This window comes from Triturus cristatus, chromosome 6 (assembly GCF_964204655.1).
Source record: "Triturus cristatus chromosome 6, aTriCri1.1, whole genome shotgun sequence".
NCBI lineage: Eukaryota > Metazoa > Chordata > Amphibia > Caudata > Salamandridae > Triturus > Triturus cristatus.
In genome coordinates this window covers 1656644466-1656662832 of record NC_140589.1, presented here as the reverse complement: position 1 = coordinate 1656662832, position 18367 = coordinate 1656644466, and the positions used below count along the sequence as shown (strand labels likewise).

The 18367-nt window shown below is 46.5% G+C and overlaps 1 protein-coding gene across 4 annotated transcripts in view; it reads left to right on the top strand.

Annotated features, from left to right (window-relative positions):
* The window catches only part of EML4 (EMAP like 4), a 677127-nt gene that overhangs the window by 191749 nt on the left and 467011 nt on the right, over positions 1-18367 (top strand). The gene's annotated exons all lie outside the window — the stretch shown is intronic.

The following is an 18367-nucleotide window of genomic DNA, read 5'->3' as shown; positions in this document are numbered from 1 at the left end:
ATAAGGCACATTTCTTTTCAGGTCTTTAACACAAAAAAGTGATAGGCGATTACCTATAATCCGTACATGATATATAAAATGCCCTTCTTTTTGCATTGTATAGGTAGCAAGTGATAATATAATTATTTTAGTTTAATGCAAAACAGTGGTGCCATGTAGAAAATTTGCAACGCCAATAGGTCAAACTTTCCGTAATGCGAGACCTATTGCAATGCAAATGCTTGTTTATACTTACACTGCAATCATTCAAGCGTTCCATCCCTCACTATTTTTATACTTACACTGCTAGCAGTGGCGAGTTGCAAGAAGTTCCCTACGGCAGGCCCACCATCAGGAAGTGTTTTCGCCGGAGAACTCCGTTGTGAAACTTCACGCATGGCAGTGGTGATTCCTTCGGAACAAACTCCAATTGTAGAAATGAGTCGAATGGCAGTGGTAATTCCTTTTTCAAAGAACCACGTGGCATTATTAACCTTTTACTCAAGCTTTGACATGCCATTGCGTTTCAAGTATTAAATTACTGACCTTATGTAAATCAGGTCACAGTGTCTCCTGCCAAATTGTTTTTTTCGCAGAAGGCGCTGGAGCTGCAGAGGAAGCACATATCATCATCATGACTGCAGGGGTACACAGGCTGCTTACCAAGCATACACCCACAAACACAGCAGTGACCTCACTCTCCGATACAGCACTGACACACTTCACCATAACAGACAGATATTACAGGTGCGCCTACATCTCTCACACACGCACATCACTGGCCCACCACTATTCCACGGTTTGACACCCTAGAATTGGAAGTGGGATGGTGAAGATTGACTATAAAGAATAACATCTATATGCCTCGAAGGTTCACTAAAGAATGCCCTTGCGAGGTCATATCTGTTAGCAATGGCCATTTGACCTGACAGTTACGATTACTGACATCTATTGTGTCTTGTCTTTGAGTAATAGTTCGCGGCACACTGCCTACGATGGAAGACTGCAAGGCGAATGTGTAGCTTTCAATACACCAACCGATGTACATGTGTTTTTATGAGAGACGTTTGTGGGGCAGGCGCAAAAGCATGCCTTTTGCTGTTTCGAGTGAGGAATCCATTTTATATGTATGTACGAACCCTGAAAGTCACAGGTTCGAATACTGGTACGTCCAACTCAGCACAGCATTCAAAGATGATCAAATTAGTGCCATTTACTTGCAAATTACCACCTATTATTATCAGCACCTAGGAGCAAGTCAGTTTGTGAAGTGCGCGACGTAGGTTCTGATTATGAATAAATATTTTCACCAGTAAATGAACAAAATGCTGTATGGTGCTCTGTAAAACACGTCGCCATTGTACTGCTGAAAGTAAAGACATATGAAAAAATAATGGCGTGTGGCCGATTTCGGCGAGCCACAAATAAACTTCCATGAAACAAGACTCGCAGCTGCGAGACACGCTCTGTGGTGGGGTAGGGGGAGGGGCGAGCAAGACAGAGAGGCACGCGACGGCAAAAGTGAAAGCAGGCTGGCGAGTGGTGTGCGATGTGCGCGCACCATGACGAGAGAGGAAAGCCAGATGGCGCCTCTGCTAGTCATTGTGCGCGTAACCGCACGCTCTATGCCAGCCAAAAAGCTGTGGTCGTACTTTTTAAAGCCCGTTTACTAAATATCTCGCAGAGCAACGCATGCGCTGGCTCAGGCGAGACCTAAAAAAACCGTGCTCCTTCTGCCAATGAAGAGTGTTCGCTGGAGAATCCATCGGAGTGTTATTGGGCCTGTAAATCTAGTCGACCGATAACCTGATACACTTTTACTCTAACAGCTCTGACATATCCCTAGCAGCGCAATGTGTTTTTCTCATGGGCATTCCTGGACATGAATGTATATTAAATGGGGTGATATTCTGAACTACTGTCACGTAGCACCTTTAGCGACTGGTAATGCAGCGCTATAAAACCTAAGACAGTTCAGAACATATGGGTTCCAGTGATACTTTTTAAAACTCTCAGCCTTCCTGCAGATCACAAACAGCACGATTCATTAACATTTTTATTTTAAGAAATTAATTTAAAAAATACACATTATATTGGGGTCAGATACTTTAGTAAGCGACTAATGCATTAATTGACTAAAACGTACTCTGTGGTGCTTGGACACCTTTCAAGTGACGTTGTTGATACTTTGATTCCACACAGTCAAATGGAAGGCACTGAATTGTAGTTCAGGTACTGAGCCTGGGCGCTACAGCATGCGCCCTTTACACCCAGTCCCAACTTGCTCGCCCACCTGCAAGAGGTGACTGCTAGATACAGAATTCAGTAGCCCTCTAACCAGCTAAGTAAGACATTTCCATGGTTATCAGTAAAAGCTTTCTTCAGGGTGGAGGCGTGTAGTAACAACCCGTGTTCAATGCTGACGCTGGTGTGTGCTCAACGACCGCAGAACCTCAAGAAAGTGCGCAGAACTTGTGGTTCGTCGCTGGGACCTCGGTGTGTACAAGTGGGCATTCCGAAGACCGTGTCCCACGAATTCAAACACGTTTGCGACTCCTGGTACACTAACCTGCATTTTAAAACCTAAATATAAATAACGCAGATGTAATTACTTTAGAAAAGGAGGGAAAGTGCATGGAAATGTCAGTCTTTCCTAGGCTGTTTAGTACGGGAACGCTTAGATAATTAACTCCGTGTTATGAAATAGCTCTGTGAACATTAATTAATCTTAATATATATATATATATATATATATATATATATATTTAATCATTTTAACTCTCTTTTTCTGTAGTCCAATGTGATTCCGTGCAATCAGGGCTAAAGAAAACGAGTGTACACCAGTATGTGTGTGAAAAACATGTTTGTGGGTACCTTTCTAAACTCCGAGGAAATGTTTTAGATTGCTACTTTCGAGAAGTCCGTAGTCTGTCATAAACCTCTGGGTGTATGGGGAGTGTTACAAGGAATTAACTCTGGCAAAATTACTAAAATGAAGATTGTATTACTGCTACTCGTGCACAATGCTAAGGAGACCTTTTGAGGAACACCCGCTGTGAGTCCTTTCTTATTTTGAGACTTTACATTTTTACTTTAATTATTGTAAGTCCTCTTTAATTTTTTTCTGCAAATTTAAGAAATGCAGACAAAGAAAAGTTAAACAGTACATTAAGCCTGACATTGCACATCAGTGCTTCTAACGTTTGGATCCACCATGCGAAGCCTAGGCCTTGCGGCGCTATTTGGCCTGTAAATGTGTACCCCCTTATGGATTTGTAGCTCAACCATTGACAATCCGGTAAGCCATTGTTTGTTTGGCAGCTGAGAATTATTCCTAGTGCCCTTCCCTGCCTCTCCCCCTATCCCCCCCAACACACACAAACACAATTTCAGGATATGTGAGGCTAAAATACTTAGCTGTCACAAATACAGAGATGTTGCATGCAGTGAATAAATATTTGGAAGTGACTGTAGATTCGAAAAAGACCTCTTGCTCACTAATCTATTCATCAAAGATGTACATTCACAATGTCCTTATTTTGATAAAATCCATATATTCCAGCCATTGGAGGGAGGTTTTGAAGCCCGCTGCCTTTGCTGCTGCCTCTGGGACATTTCCAGCTCCCAGAGATTAATTGCAGCAGGCACAGGGGGCTTTAAGAGAGAGGAGGAGAGAAAGGGATGGCGTGAGAGGGACCAGAGGAAGAAAGGAGGAGAGGCGGACTGAATGGATGGAAAGGGTGAACCAGAGCGAAGAGAGGAAGTATTTTTGCCAGAGCTGTTTTTGGTTACCCAGGTCGGCCCCGGTCCCCGGGACCCACCAACTACTACGTAAAATCTCGCAGTGCCACAGCGAGGTAACGCATGAAGTTTCTTTTACTACAACTGCTGCCTTTTAAAGCAACCTGGTCAGGCTATGACTGGATGATTGTCCACTATCAATATAATTGATGGTTTTTAGCAGCCCTACAAAATTCTAAAGCCTTTTGATCTGTGCGAACCTGATTGGTTTTCAGCAGCAGAACAAGCCAGAGAAGTTTAGTGGCGCTGTAGATCGGACGCAGTAACAACAAATGAGAGAGAACGCTTCGTCATCACATGTGCGAGACAAGATGCCCAATTTTCAACCTTTCATCCAGTAACCTAGCAGCTAAAAGACAAGCAGGAAGCGTGCACGGAGTGTATTTATCCGTGGGGAGAAATCTTGACTCAAGAATCACTTCATCTCAGGGAACGACTTTGAGTGACCTTGCTTCTCATGTTGGTTGGGAGCCACTTGAAGATCTTGCGGAGCATTCTTAGTATGAGGAAGTGGGAAGCGGTTACTGCGTTCATCTGTTTGGTCATCGTGAGTTTATAGTCCAGGATGATTCTGAGGTTTCTGGCATGGTGTCTGGAGGTTGGCATGGGGTCCCAATTCGGCTGTCCACCAGGAGGAGTCCCATGGAGAGCTTTTGTTTCCAAAGATCAGGACTTCCTTTTTGCCCTTGTTTAGTTTTAGGCAGTTCTTCTTTCATCCAGTTTGCCATGTTGGTCATGCAGGTGGTGAAGTTGGTCCTAGTGGTGGTGTTATAATCTGTGAGGGAGAGGATGATATGAGTGTCAGTGTAGGAGACAATGTTGATTCCGTGAGCTCTGACGTGGATGAGAGGTGCCATGTATATGTTGTAAAGGGTCAGGCTGAGGGAAGATCCTTGAAGGACTCCACAGACACGAGGTTCTTGAGTTTGGAGGTTTATGGTGGCAGTCTGACTCACTGGGTTCTATCGGAGGTGAAGGAAGCAATCCATCCCAGGGCTGCTGCTTGTGTTCAGGAGTTGTGGAGCCTTGAGATGAGGGTTCTGTGGGATACGTGGTTTGAAATCTGTGGAGAGGCCGAGGAGGATGAGAGCAGCAGTATCCTCTCTGTCCATGATGGTCTGGATGTGGTCGGTTGCTGGAATGAGCGCAGTTCCTGTGCTGTGGTTGCTGCAGTATCCTAACTGAGTGATGTTCAGGAGGTGGTGCTGTTCTAGACGGTTGGAGAATTGCCTGTTGATCCCTTTCTCCATGACTTTGAAAGGGAACGGTAGGAGCAAGATGGGTCTAGTTGGAATTTTTGTGGGTCTGCCAAGAATTTTTTCAGGAGAGTTTTGACCTTTTTCAGGTGCCTAGGAAGACTGCGCTATAGATGGAGGAGTTGATGATGGTGGTGAGGTAGGTGCTGATCAAGGTTCCTCCCAAGTTATAGATCTGGTGTGGGGAGGGGTCAGTGTTGGCTCCCTAGTGGATATTTTTTATAATTTCAGCAGTGACATCTGTGTTGAGGGGACTCCAGTCCGTTAGTTCATTGTCGTTCTTGGTGGTGATGGGCAGGTGCCTGATGGGTCTCCTGAAGTGTGTTGGGGTTCGAAGTTACTGTATATCTTGAGTATTTTGTTGTGGAAAAAGTCGAAGGAGTTGTTGCAGAGGTCCTGTAATAGGGTGATGGTGGCTAATGAGGAGTTAAATAATTATCTGACAATGTTTAAGAGTTCTGTGCAGTTGGAGCTGGTTTCTGGTCTTAGTGCAAGGGCTGCTTTCCTGGCTTCTTCGATATAGATGTGGTATCTTCTAAGTGCTGATTTGTAGGTACTCCTTGCATTGCCGTCTCAGCTGGTTCTCCATCTTCTCTCCAGCTGTTTTCTGTCAGCTGTTTGCTATCTCTTAGTTCTTCCATATACCAGTAGTTTTGTGCATGGTTTCTTGATTGTCTGATTTTCTTCAGGGGGGCTATTGTGTCAGCGCAGCCCGTGATCCAGTTATTGAAAGACCTTATGTCATTTTGCAGGTCGCCAGTGAGGTCAGGTTGTTTGGATCTGAGAGTGAGTCCAGATCACTTCCATTATCTTGTTCCGGCTGCAGCTGATGTTTCTGGCTGGCCTTGGTATTGTGGAGTGGAGTGTGTTGATGTGAAAGTGACAATGGATTGGTCTGTCCAGATGAGCGAGGTGAGGTGGCTGAAGGTAACTTTGTTCCTGGCTGTGAAGATAGGGTTGAGTGTGTGTCCTGTGATGTGTTTTGGGCCTTGGACGATCTGGGTGAGTCCAATGTTACTGAGGCTCTTGAGAAGGGTAGTAGAGTTGGGGTCCATTGAGTCGTCAAGGTGAAAATTGTGGTCACTGAGCAGTATGAAGTCATTGGAGCTGATGGCGATAAAGTCCATGAGGATGTTGCTGAAAGTGGTGCATGGTTCAGGTGGTCCGTAAGTGAGGGTACCTTTGGTGGTGGTGTAGCTGACTTGTCAGAAGTGCATGTGCTCCAGCATGTGTTCGTCGGTGGAGGTGGTACAGGTGATTGCCACTTTGTGGATGGTGGCACGGTCTCCTCTGGGTTTGTGGAGCCTGTCCTAGCCCAATGAGACTGCCTTGGTGATGGCTGCGGTGGATGGCGGATTGAGCCAGGGTTTTATGAGAAAAAACGTCCAGGGAGTGCGTATTAATGAGGTCCAAATCCTCTGCGGTGTGTTTGCAGTTTACTTGCATTGGGTCTATTGCGCAGGCCCCAACAGCAACATTGACAATTTCTCGATTTTTCTTTTGAGATAAGATGGGAATCTGACAGCAAGTGCTCAAGGTCCAGCCCAGACAGCTGTACCCCAATATGAGAGACTCCGTGTTTTCCTGCAGTACCCTACTGTAAGGGTATTTAAATAAAGTTAAGTGGTGCGTGTTTGACTAGATCGTAACTCATTCCAACAAAGATATAGAGCAGCCAGCTGGCAAACAATGTGTGTGGCTATCTTAGCATGTCTGGGTAGAAGCCAGTAATTCTAGCATAGTTTTAAATTATCTAGCGTACTTAGGGGGGAAAAGGGTTGCAGTACCCTCATAGCACCGCCCCACATGAAAGAGATTGTGGGTTATATACCATTACTTAAGTTATGTCATTTCCAGGTGTATAGCACATGAGCATGGTGCTGCAGTGCTTAACTTCCCAAAAACCTCAGTCAGATAGAAGTTTTGCAAGGCTAAAGGTTTTGCGGGACTGCTTTGCAAGACGGTTTCAGGCTCACGCTAAAGTCCAGTTCCAACTTCTTGTAAAAGAGGGGTCTTTGAGAGAATGGCTATCATCCACATGTCCCTGTGTAATTCTTGCATGCTGGATTCAGGGAGTTGATGACAAGAGTGAATACACCATATAACCTTTTCACACTCCTTTTTATGATAGCTCATTGGATCCATCATGGATCACATCAATGTTCTTAGTGTTTAGAAATTCATTCAATGCTGCCGAGCCTAGCTCATGGGACACACAATAGTGCATTTAATAATTTTAGCGTGTTTTATTCTAGGAGTCTGGAAAGGTAATGCAGAGAATGCCCTTCTCCCTATGAACATACTTCAAGACAGCAATAAATAGATGGAATGCCTCGTATATGTTGCTCACACCACTGACACCCTCGTGTAAAATTAGTTCAGCTCCCTCTAACTTGGCTATGTATTTTAATGAGTGTATGGTGTGGATCGTGTGACACATGGCATTTATGTAGCATGATTGTAGTTGTATGTTACATTTTTGTGTGTCTTTGAGTTATGTGGCTGCTGGCTTCCTTTGTAGATGTGACAAACCTCATGCAGTTTGCCCTTTCAAGCAAGTATCCCATTTAGGACTTATTAGGAGTTCCACATTGACATCCTCCTTGGTAGACCCTATTAGAGAACCTATGTCTCTCCGGAGTAGGTTTGTCCTGGGCTGCTCTGCCAACTGACCTTCCACACACAACTACGATTCACTTGCAGTGTCTGGTCCATTATGCCCCAAATACATATAGCTCACTATATCTGTGGCTTTCCTCTTTTTATCAGGTGCTGAAGACTGTAGAAATGGAGAGAACCCTCTTGTGAATCTAGATTCTTTTGACCATTTGATACCAGTCCTCTCCCTTCATTTTGCTGAACTGCCTGGGAAGATGCACCCTGCAGCAGTTTGTCCAGATTTATGGATTTTTCTAAATGATACAACCTTTCCTTGCCCTCAGTGGCATCATCTTGTATTTGCCTGGATCTCTGGAGAAGCTCATCAGTGTCTGCTGCTAGAGAGCTCTAACAAGGGCTTTTTAAGTTGCAAAGGCATGGATCGAGCCTAGGCCTTTGAAGAGCCCTACCCAGGGCTTTAAGTGGGCCGGGGCTCTATCGGGCTCTGTTTTGTGCCCTGGCACAGGCAGTCCGCTTCATTCCGGACTGCAGTGAAAGCAGGCAAATAGATGTGGGCATGCTCAGACTGCTCACTTTTCACTTGTGGAGAAGTTACAGCATGACGTCATGCCAGGTGAGTGTTGTAGGGGAAGGGAAATCCTTTAAAGAGAGTCATTTTCTCTCTGGATTTCCTTTCTCGAAACTCAGGGGCAGTAGCGTTGTCGTGGTGTCACCATGGCTTTAAGCGGAAGCTATTTCAATATTCTATACAAGCCATAGTTGCTGCTTATTTATCTTACGCAACTAACAACCTTTGACAAAGTCAATAGTCCTGACTTGTAGGTATAATGTTACTTTTAGTATCATATATCTGGATGCAATGACAGAAACAGCAAAATACAAGTCAGGCGGCACACTATCCGACCTAAGCACGGTTTACGTGTTTTAAGCCACGCCCTTAAGTACATTGGCCACGCCCCTTCGAGACACCCCCTAGTTTTTTAACCCCACTTAAAGCCCTGGCCGTACCCGTGTGCCCTGGTGTGAAGATTCACTGTCCTGCTCTAGAGAGCTGCTGCCTGGCCTTGAAGAACTAGAATCAGACCCCTCTATCTTGATCAATGTGGAAGATGGCTTGAGGAGTAAATCTCCCATTGAACCATGAGTCCGTAGTCAGCTGGCCATTCCTACCAAACCAAAGACTTCTCCTTCGCCTTAGAGTCCAGAACATGTTGAGGCCGTCAAAGAGCCATTCTTAGCTTTCACTGATACATACACTGATACATGCCCCCCACTGTGTGGGATCCCATAACCCTCGTTTATAGTACAGAGTGGAACATGCGCACTTGGCCCTTGAGGTGGGTTCTACTAGTTGAGACTAGTTGCCTTGAACTGTTTGACTCATCCGTCTGTGGCATATACTTCAAGTGATATTGTGGTACAAGGAGACGTAGAGCCAACATTCGAATTACCAGTCATTCATTTACTAATGGGTACAAGTGGACGACCTACCACCATTGTGAACGCATCAGCCGTCAAAGAGATACCCCCCGAACGTTTTGCACTCACGGGTTCCTACTTTAGATTTGGAGTCTCCGGAACCAGTTGTAGCGGTAGCTTATCCCACTTTAAGCCCTGACTTCTACAACTCTCTGTATTGTAGAACAGAAACCAACACTTCGAGGCTTAGTGATCCCAGTTCATTTTGGATGGTGGGGCTTTGGGCTTTTCCTCATCATGTGAGCTTCCCTGTGTTGCACCCCTGGCTCCTGAGAAATTGGAGCAAAGTGCAGAGATACCATAGCACACTGGAACACTAGAAACATCTCGTTTATACCCTCAGTCATCAACATTGCTACTAGCAAACAAATGCCCGAATATTTTCAGAGATTGGCGAAGACTATGGGCTATCCTTTTGCCATAGGTACCCAAACTATGATAATTCTAGGATTGCATCACATGACGTACCCCATGAGTGTTAAAACACTGTTTGGGGTTGTAATTTAGATAATTTGGCTGTAGATGAGGATATGTCATTAAGTTGTTTTTTTTACTTCATTTTCAGTGCCCTAAATGTGGTCTGTGTATACAAAGACCTTTATTAGGGTTTAAGATGTATATTGGCAGAGCATCCTCTTTATTGATTCAAAGTGTTAGTTTTGTCAGTTGCTTCACCCTTCTTGTTTTAAAGGTTGGTCACTCTGGTTCAAGCTTGTGCCTACCGTTCTCAGCTTTTTCTGAAGTCCTACAGGAGTACATACTTTATTAAAATACACATGACTTGCATTAGAAGGCCAGATGCCTCACGTGTAAAAGCCATTATACAAAACCTAGTTTAATATTCCGTTGTATGTCACACAACCCCGTTTTGTTTAGGATTCACTTCATGTGTAATTTGTTACTACGCTACAATTGTTTCTTTGGGAGGGCCGTAAAGAAGGGTGAGTGGGCCATAAAGATAAATTGGTACTGACCAAAAAACTAAAAAGTGTTTAATCGATTGTAGTGTCCTGCTGGACACGTTCTAGTGTCTCAGCAGGCACTAAGTTTACCAGCCACTCCCTAGAGGGCTCGAAACACATGCACCCGACACCCATCCATCACAGGTGTCAGGAGTGATATGACCCTGTTAATAAAAGGGCCCTGGTGCACGTGTTCGTGGCCAGTTCCAGTACTCTAAACTAAGTGTCTGTGTGCTTATTTCCAAAGTATGTGGGCCTAGGGCCCACGACTTTACATCGATCTGTTATTTAAAGTATTGGCACCTGTCAGTTTTTTACATTTTTAACAGAAGAATCAGCACCCAAGGTGCTACATACTTCGCTTTCTCTGGTGTGCTTCCTGCTTTGGGGAAGGGGAGGGATGCTGCTAGTCAGAACTTTGACTGCAGCATCCTCCCTGTGATGTGCAGTAACACAGATGTTTCTGCCGACATACAGGGCCACTTAGCAGCTTTTCATGTTTTTAAAAAACGTCTGCAGCGTTCTACTTTGCAAAGCATTGCAGTTTGAAAATACGATGCATTGCACCCCTTTAATACCACTACGTCTTGATCTGGCAATACGACCAATAGATGAAGAAGCTGGCTTACGTCCTTTAACATACTGGCGAAGACTTTGGCTCACAGATGAGCTAGGGTCCTATTGTCGTGATCTTAGTTCAATAATTGCAGTTAGCACTTCTAAGAAGTTTCCCTGGCTTGTCTATATTAAGGAGATGTGCTACAGGATTAGTTTGCCTGAACTCTGGACTAGTCCTGGGGTATTTTGTTTGACGCTCTCTCGTGTCAAACTGGTCCAGGTATATAGGCAGTATAAGCTAAGTGTATTACAACAAAACACAACTCTTGGCAGTCTTTCGAGACAGTTTTTGTTAAATAAAGACCAGTATATCTTTGAATCATTCCTGAATGAAGTGCACCCATCTCTGGCAAGGAAACTATATATCCAATTTAGGCTGGGCACCTTACCTCTTAGGGACTTTACTAAGAACTGGTCCAAACAAAGAGAAACAATTTGCCCAGCCTGTGGAAGGTCGCCTGAGACAATAATCCATGTATTGTTTCTTTGCGTTGCATATAGAGCCCCCAGGAAATATTGGCTCATTCCTCTATGTAGGAGCCTAAGATTTACAAGATGTACTGAAGCCTATCGCATCTTAGCCAGCGATACAAGTACTGTTGTAGTGTTTGCTGTTTCACGTTTTTTACATGCAATGTGGATTAAGCGTCTTAAGTACTAAAGAATCGTATGCTGCTATGTATATTTTCCATGGTCTATTTTAAAATCAATTTCTTAATGTTTTTATTATGCTCAAAAGTGCTTTTTATATGTATTTTATGCAACTTTTATGATCTTTTGATCGAAATAAAGTTTACAAATGGAATGGTTATTTAAAGTATTGGCACCTGTCAGTTTTTTACATTTTTAACAGAAGAATCAGCACCCAAGGTGCTACATACTTCGCTTTCTCTGATGTGCTCCCGGCTTTGGGGAAGGGGAGGGATGCTGCTAGTCAGAACTTTGACTGCAGCATCCTCCCTGTGATGTGCAGTAACACAGATGTTTCTGCCGACATACAGGGCCACTTAGCAGCTTTTCATGTTTTTAAAAAACGTCTGCAGCGTTCTACTTTGCAAAGCATTGCAGTTTGAAAATACGATGCATTGCAATATGCCCAGAATCATAATTCAGTTTTCAGGATATCAGTGCTGGTCGTTTGTGCATCATAGCAGCTACTAAACTCTGGTGTCTCCACACCTCTCCCTAGGCCTGAAAGTACCCCATATTAATAGCGCTATTCATTAAAAGAAAAACGATTAGGGCGAGACACAGGACTGCACACTCCTGGAAACATTAAGGTCGAAAACGCTTGCTTTTCAGTTCTGAATGGCCTTGGATGGGCAGGGTATTCATTGGGTGGGCCTGGCTCACCCTCCAGAACCGGGCTAGCCACACTATCACCGTCCTCCACGGCCTGTTAGCCTTCATAGTTTATTATTGAGGTTTGAACGAAGACAAATTTGAGGATCTCCGTCTTTTTTTCTTGGAGTAGCGCCACCTAGCGCCCAACAGGGAAGGAATTCAGAAACATTGCCATTGAAATATGCCTGAGAGGAGCGCCTTAAAGGCTGCAATAAACGTAGACGTAACATGTAAACGCTATACTTTCGTTAAGGATTATAGTCCTCGTCTCCTTCGCAGTGTGAAGAAGTAAATAAGTCATTACAAAGCCTATATATCTCTGGGTCACATTAAACATTACTCAGTTTTATTGATTTATTTCATTGATTTGTAAGACGCCAGCATGTCTCCAAGGCGGCTTCGCAGCATAGGCAACAGGCGATAGTTTCAGTAATGGATAAGACCAGCGGGAGAAGAGGATGAAGAACGATAAGAAACTTTTAAAAACTGATAAATTGGGTGTTTCGCGTTTTAAAACCTACCACTGATCAGTTCTGAAGCTTCACTTAAGACAATAAGCTTCATTGGCGCTCTGTTTTGTCGTTTTGATTGGTGGCGCTTTTAGTGACGGCACACGCCCTGGCGTTGATGGTCATATTGGCATTGCCTCAAGTGGCGCATCTACGCATCATTTGCGTTCTACAATTTGCTGTCGCAAGACCAGAAAACAAATCCACAAAGCTCTTTCAACGTTAAAAGCCAAAAAAAACACCTGCTTAAGTCATGAACAGCTTGTTACTAAAATGTAGTAGCGAGGAAACCTGTCAACGCTTTTTTGTCACTGTAGAGATTGTAGCAATTATAGTGCAGGCATGAGATTATGAAATATGCAATCAATTAAAGAGAATTTTATTATTTCACCTCTATCAATTTTCTTAGAATATGTTTCTCTCATAAGGGAACTGATGCGGAATTTGCGGCTCTGTTTACTAATATTATGCTGAGAGTAAGATGGGGTTGGGTGTGTTTGTGGAGTTGTAAAATGTGCTCCTCATTGTTATTCCACATGTTCTTTCCTTGCTCTACCTGGTATTTTTTTAAACACGTTTTAGTGGGTTTATCTGTGTCCAGCGAAGCAATACAAGGTGAGTATATAATATATAATGTGGTCTATAGGAAGTACCTACTGGTCTGACCGGTTATGTTATAAGCCTTATCTAATCTGTCTACATATGTGATAATAATGCTTTGAATCTCATAAGAGCAATGCTGGGCGGGTTTTCTTGTGGCTGTGGTCAGCCTGATAGGAGAAGGCTACTATCTGTCTTGTTCCTGTTGTGGTATATTGTGTTATCTTGCAGCCACCACTGCTCCTTAGTTGTGCTACCTCGTAGCACTTCTTTGCCATTAGAAACTCGGTGTAAATTTAGCAGACTCTGGAGTATCATTGGTATGCAGTTGACCCCACAGGCTGAGTGTGTCTGTGACTTTGAAGGGATCTGGGATGACTACCCACCAGGGCTGATAGGAGTGAATCAGATCAGCTTTTGGCTGGTGTTTATGGCCACTGCCAAATGAAGTCAGTCCTGACTTGGAGCTGAGAAGAGGGCTCCGAGGTGTAGTAAATCGAAAGCTGGAATTGGTGGGGTACTTCCTCTTTGACTGATTGTGCTTTTATTCTCTAGCATTAATGGCACCCAGAGGGAGAAAGCAGAAGGCGCCTAAATAACAAGAGTTCCTCACCTGATATCTCCCACCCATAGAGTCCACAGAGCCCTCATCCTGATAAGACCCATGCAGGAAGGCTGTAATGAGCCAGGTGGAATAACTTTTGATAACAATCCTGAACTACTTGCCGGAGGAGACACAGGGAATTGGATGCAGCGTCCTTCATGGAGAGAGTGCTCGCAGACATCAAAGGAAAAAAGAAAAAGCGAGGTGGATGTATTAAACAGGGAGAGTTGTTACCTTATCTGTGCAGGATGGTGATGCAAGTCATCGAAGAAAACTCCCAGAGGCTCAAGCATTTTGAAGAATGTGCTTTCTCCACCACCATGCAAGTGGACTCCATTGAGAATACTGAAAGCTTAGAAAAATAGGGTTCTCCTAGCACCCCCTTTGGCTGACAGCAAAGATGCTAAGTCTGCAGCACGGAAGTTTGCTGCTGCTCAATGGGGACCATGAGGCATCCATTGGAGTTTGTGAAGATAACCAGAATGCTGGGAAATACCATTCTGCACCAGGGCAGAGGGGTATGCTCTTTGTTGAGGTGGGTGATTCCAGAGGGCTTGACGGGTAACATGAGCAGCAGCAAAGGAGAAAATGGTAGGGCGAGGGTCTTTTTTTCCAAATTTGAACTACACTACTCTGCTGAGGTGACAAAAGTTACTACCTATTAATTTAAAGTTCTTCTATTTCCTATTGCTATTGAAATCATTTTTGATCAGTCTGAAAATAAACAGTTCCCAAAATATGGGGGTGTACACCTTGGGCATAAGCGCTTATGATGCTAGGGATTTGCCTGGGCACAATGTCTGTTATGGTAATTGCCTAGGGGTGCAATCTCCTTCCACTACCTTCCGCTATCCAGCGCCCCCTTTTAGTACATCCTGAGATCATCTGCAATTTGCAGCAGTCTACTCTGTAAAAAATTAAAGAATTGTGGATGTCAGTAGAAAAGAGTGCTAAAGTAGACACTGTTGGAGCCTAGACTCCTGCTGCCATGTGTGCAATAGGGCAACCCTTGGAGTGTTTGAGGGCTTGGTTTTGGGAGCCAAGCCGTGTCAAAAATTCAGGCTTCTCAGGGAAGATGTTAGTGGCCAGGTTATTCTCCAGAGAATGGAGTAGACGGACATTATTGGGAACGGTAGAGCGCACTACTTACCCGTGAGGGTCTCAAGGCGCTGGGGGGGGGGGGGGGGAGACAGGGGAGGGGAGTGCCGCTACTGGTCGAACAGCCAGGTCTTGAGTAGCCTCCTGAAGGTCAGCAGGTCTTTGGTCTGTTGTAGGCTAAGTGGAAGGGTGTTCCAGGTCTTGGCGGCGAGGTGGGAGAAGGATCTGCCGCTGGCGGAGCGGAGCTGGCGGTTGGGGACGTAGAAGAGTCGTCGTCTGTTGAGGTAGGCTGGGCCGGTCTTGTGGAGTGCCTTGTGTGCGTGGATAAGGAGTTTGAAGGAGATTCTCCTGTTGACTGGGAGCCAGTGCAGGCTTCTCAGGTGGGGGGGGATGTGGCTGTGGCACGTCGAGGATGAGGCATGCAGAGGCGTTTTGAATGCGTTGTAGTCGTTTGATGAGCTTGGCCGGGGCTCCTGCGTAGAGGGCTTTTCCGTAGTTGAGTCTGCTACTGACGAGGGCCTGAGTGACTGTTCTTCTTGTATCTGTCGGGATCCACCTGTAGATCCTGCGGAGCATGCGGAGGATGTTGAAGCAGGAGGAGGAGACGGCATTAACTTGCTTGGTCATGGAGAGTGTTGCGTTGAGGATGACTCCCAGGTTGCGTGCGTGGTCGGTGGGTGTCGGGCCGCTCTCAGTGCCGTCGGCCACCAGGAGTCGTCCCAGGCTGATGGGTTGGAGCTGAGGATGAGGACCTCTGTCTTGTCCGAGTTCAGTTTTAGTCGGCTGCTCTTCATCCAACCGGCGACGGCCTTCATGCCTTTGTGGAGGTTGGGTTTGGCGGTGATGGGGTCCTTGGTGAGTGAGAGGATCAGTTGAGTGTCATCGGCGTAGGAGATTATGTTGAGGTCGTGCTGTCGAGCAATGCGTGCGAGCAGGCCATGTAAATGTTTAACAGTGTTGGGCTGAGGGAGGAGCCTTGTGGTACACCGCAGATGATTTTGGATGTCGTCGGTGGCTGCGATGAGGGCGGTCTCTGTGCTGTGGTTGCTGCGGAACCCTGACTGGGAAGGGTCCAGGATGTTGTTTTCTTCGAGGTATCAGGTTAGCTGTCTGTTGACGATCTTCTCGATGACCTTGGCTGGGAACGGGAGCAGGGAGATGGGCCGGAAGTTCTTGAGGTCCCTTTGGTCCGCCTTGGGTTTTTTGAGTAGGGCGTTTATCTCGGCGTGCTTCCAGCTCTCTGGGAAGGTCGCGGTCTCGAAGTAAAGATTGATGACGTTGCGCAGGTGGGGAGTGATGGAGCTGCTGGCTTCGTTGAAGATGTGATGCGGGAAAGGGTCTGACGGGGAGCCGGAGTGGATTGTGCTCATGGTTTTGATGGGGTCATCGATGTTCACTTTGGTCCACGCTGTCAGGGGGTCGCGGTCGATGGTGTGCGGCGGGTCTGGTGTGTCGGTGTCTGTTGGGGCTGACTGGGTGTTGAAGCTGTCGTGGATGTCGGAGATCTTGCGGTGGAAGAAGGTGGAGAGGGAGTCGCACAGGGCTTGCAACGGTGGGATGTCGTTGGTGTTGGAGAGTTCCGTCACTATGTTGAAGAGCTCCTTGCTGTTGTGTGCGTTGTTGCCGAGGCGGTCTTTGAAGGAGATCCTCTTGGCGGACCTGATGAGGTGATGGTGGTTGCGGATGGGGTCTTTGTGTGCTGCGTGGCTGTCCGGTGTCTTTTCACTATGCCACTTTTTCTCTAGTTTCCGGGAGGTCCGCTTGGATGCTAGGAGTTCCGAGGTGAACCAGCTGGCTCTCTTGCTGGTGTCTCTGTAGGTGCGTTTTTTCAGCGGGGCTAGGGTGTTGGCACAGTTGTCTATCCATCATCTGAGTTTGTGGGCCACGTCGGTGTTGGAGGGGTCGGTGGGTGGGCTGAGAGCGAGGTTTGTCTGTAGTTGGTCTTCGGTGACTTTGTTCCATCAGCGACGTGGGATCTGTTGGGTGCGGTGGTGTGTGGCGGGTTTCTGGAAGGTGAAGTGGACACAGCAGTGGTCGGTCCAGTGGAGTTTGGTTGTGTGGCTGAAGGAGATGTGGGAGCTTGAGGAGAAGACTGGGTCTAGTGTGTGGCCGGCAGAGTGGGTCGGCGTTGGGACGAGTTGTCTTAGTCTGAGGTTGGCGATGTTGTCGATCAGAGTGGTGGAGTTGCTGTCGTTGTTGTTCTCCAGCTGAAAGTTCAGGTCTCCGAGGAGGATGTAGTCGGTGGAGGTCAAGGCGTGCGTGCTGATGAAGTCAGCGACGGAGTCGCTGAACTGGGGGCAGGGGGTCTGTAGACGAGGGTGCCTCTGAGGGTGGGGTTGGGGTCCGTGTTGATCTGGAAGTGCATGTGTTCGGCGGTGCAGAGAGTGTCGTCGGTGCTGGTCGAGACCCTGATGGTGTTCTTGTGGGCGATGGCAATTCCTCCTCCTACTCCGTTGGTCTTTGCGTGTGATCTTATAGCCGTCTGGGATGGCTATGGCGATGTCTGGTGCGGAGGAGTCGTTCATCCAGGTCTCTGTTAGGAAGGCGACGTCTGGTGATGATGTGTCGAGCAGGTCCCAGAGCTCAACGGCGTGTTTGCGTGCCGAGCGGGTGTTTAATAGGATGCATCGGAGGTGGTTGGGGTCCTTCTTGGCGGGTGCTTCAGTGGCTCTGAGGCTGGTGTAGCTGCAGTTCCGGCAGGTGAAGGGACCATGTGTGCGTTTCGGGGCGGTCTTGAAGCAGGTGTGGGTCCGTCCGGGGTTGAGTGCGTGGAGTGTGCTGGCCTTGTAGCGGTGGCGGTTGTCGTGGAGGGCGCGGGGGCCAGGGGTTCTGGCGCTGGGCGCGGTCCAGGCGCGGACGGGCGCAGACAGGCTTGCCTTAGGCGCGCCAGCGGCCGCCATATATGGGGAGGTGGGTGGGAGGAGCAGCTAGGAGGGGGGAGGGAGGCAGGGGCAGCGAATGGACGGCGAGGGGGGCGGGGACGCAGGGGACGCAGTGGCGGGAATCTGCAGTGGCGAGGATGCCGGGGCACAGATGGGGCACCAAAAAAACAAAGGGGCACAGAAGAGAAAACTGGGGGGAAAAACGGGGCACAACAGCGAAAGGGGCACAGAAGCAAACCATAACAAAGGCCTTGCTGGGCTGAAACGCGTTGATTGTAGCCAGAGAAAGCTGTATAAACAAGCTTATTTCCTGGAATTGGTGTGCATCGCATCTTTGGAAAAAAAATTTAGTTTGGGCTTGGATTCAGCTCCACTGGGAGTGCACCCGTCGCTGAGCGCGCTGCTGAAGGAATCCGATTGTGTATCATATATATATATATATATATATATATATATATATATATATATATATATATATATATGTCCTTCCCCTTTAAGATAATTATTTGTAATTTTAATAGGTGATGGGATGAGGGGCTGCTGCCCCTTTAAGAAAGACACTCTTTGCACTAAATTCTATGACCCAGTCGATGGCTACGGCCGAAACGCGTAGGTC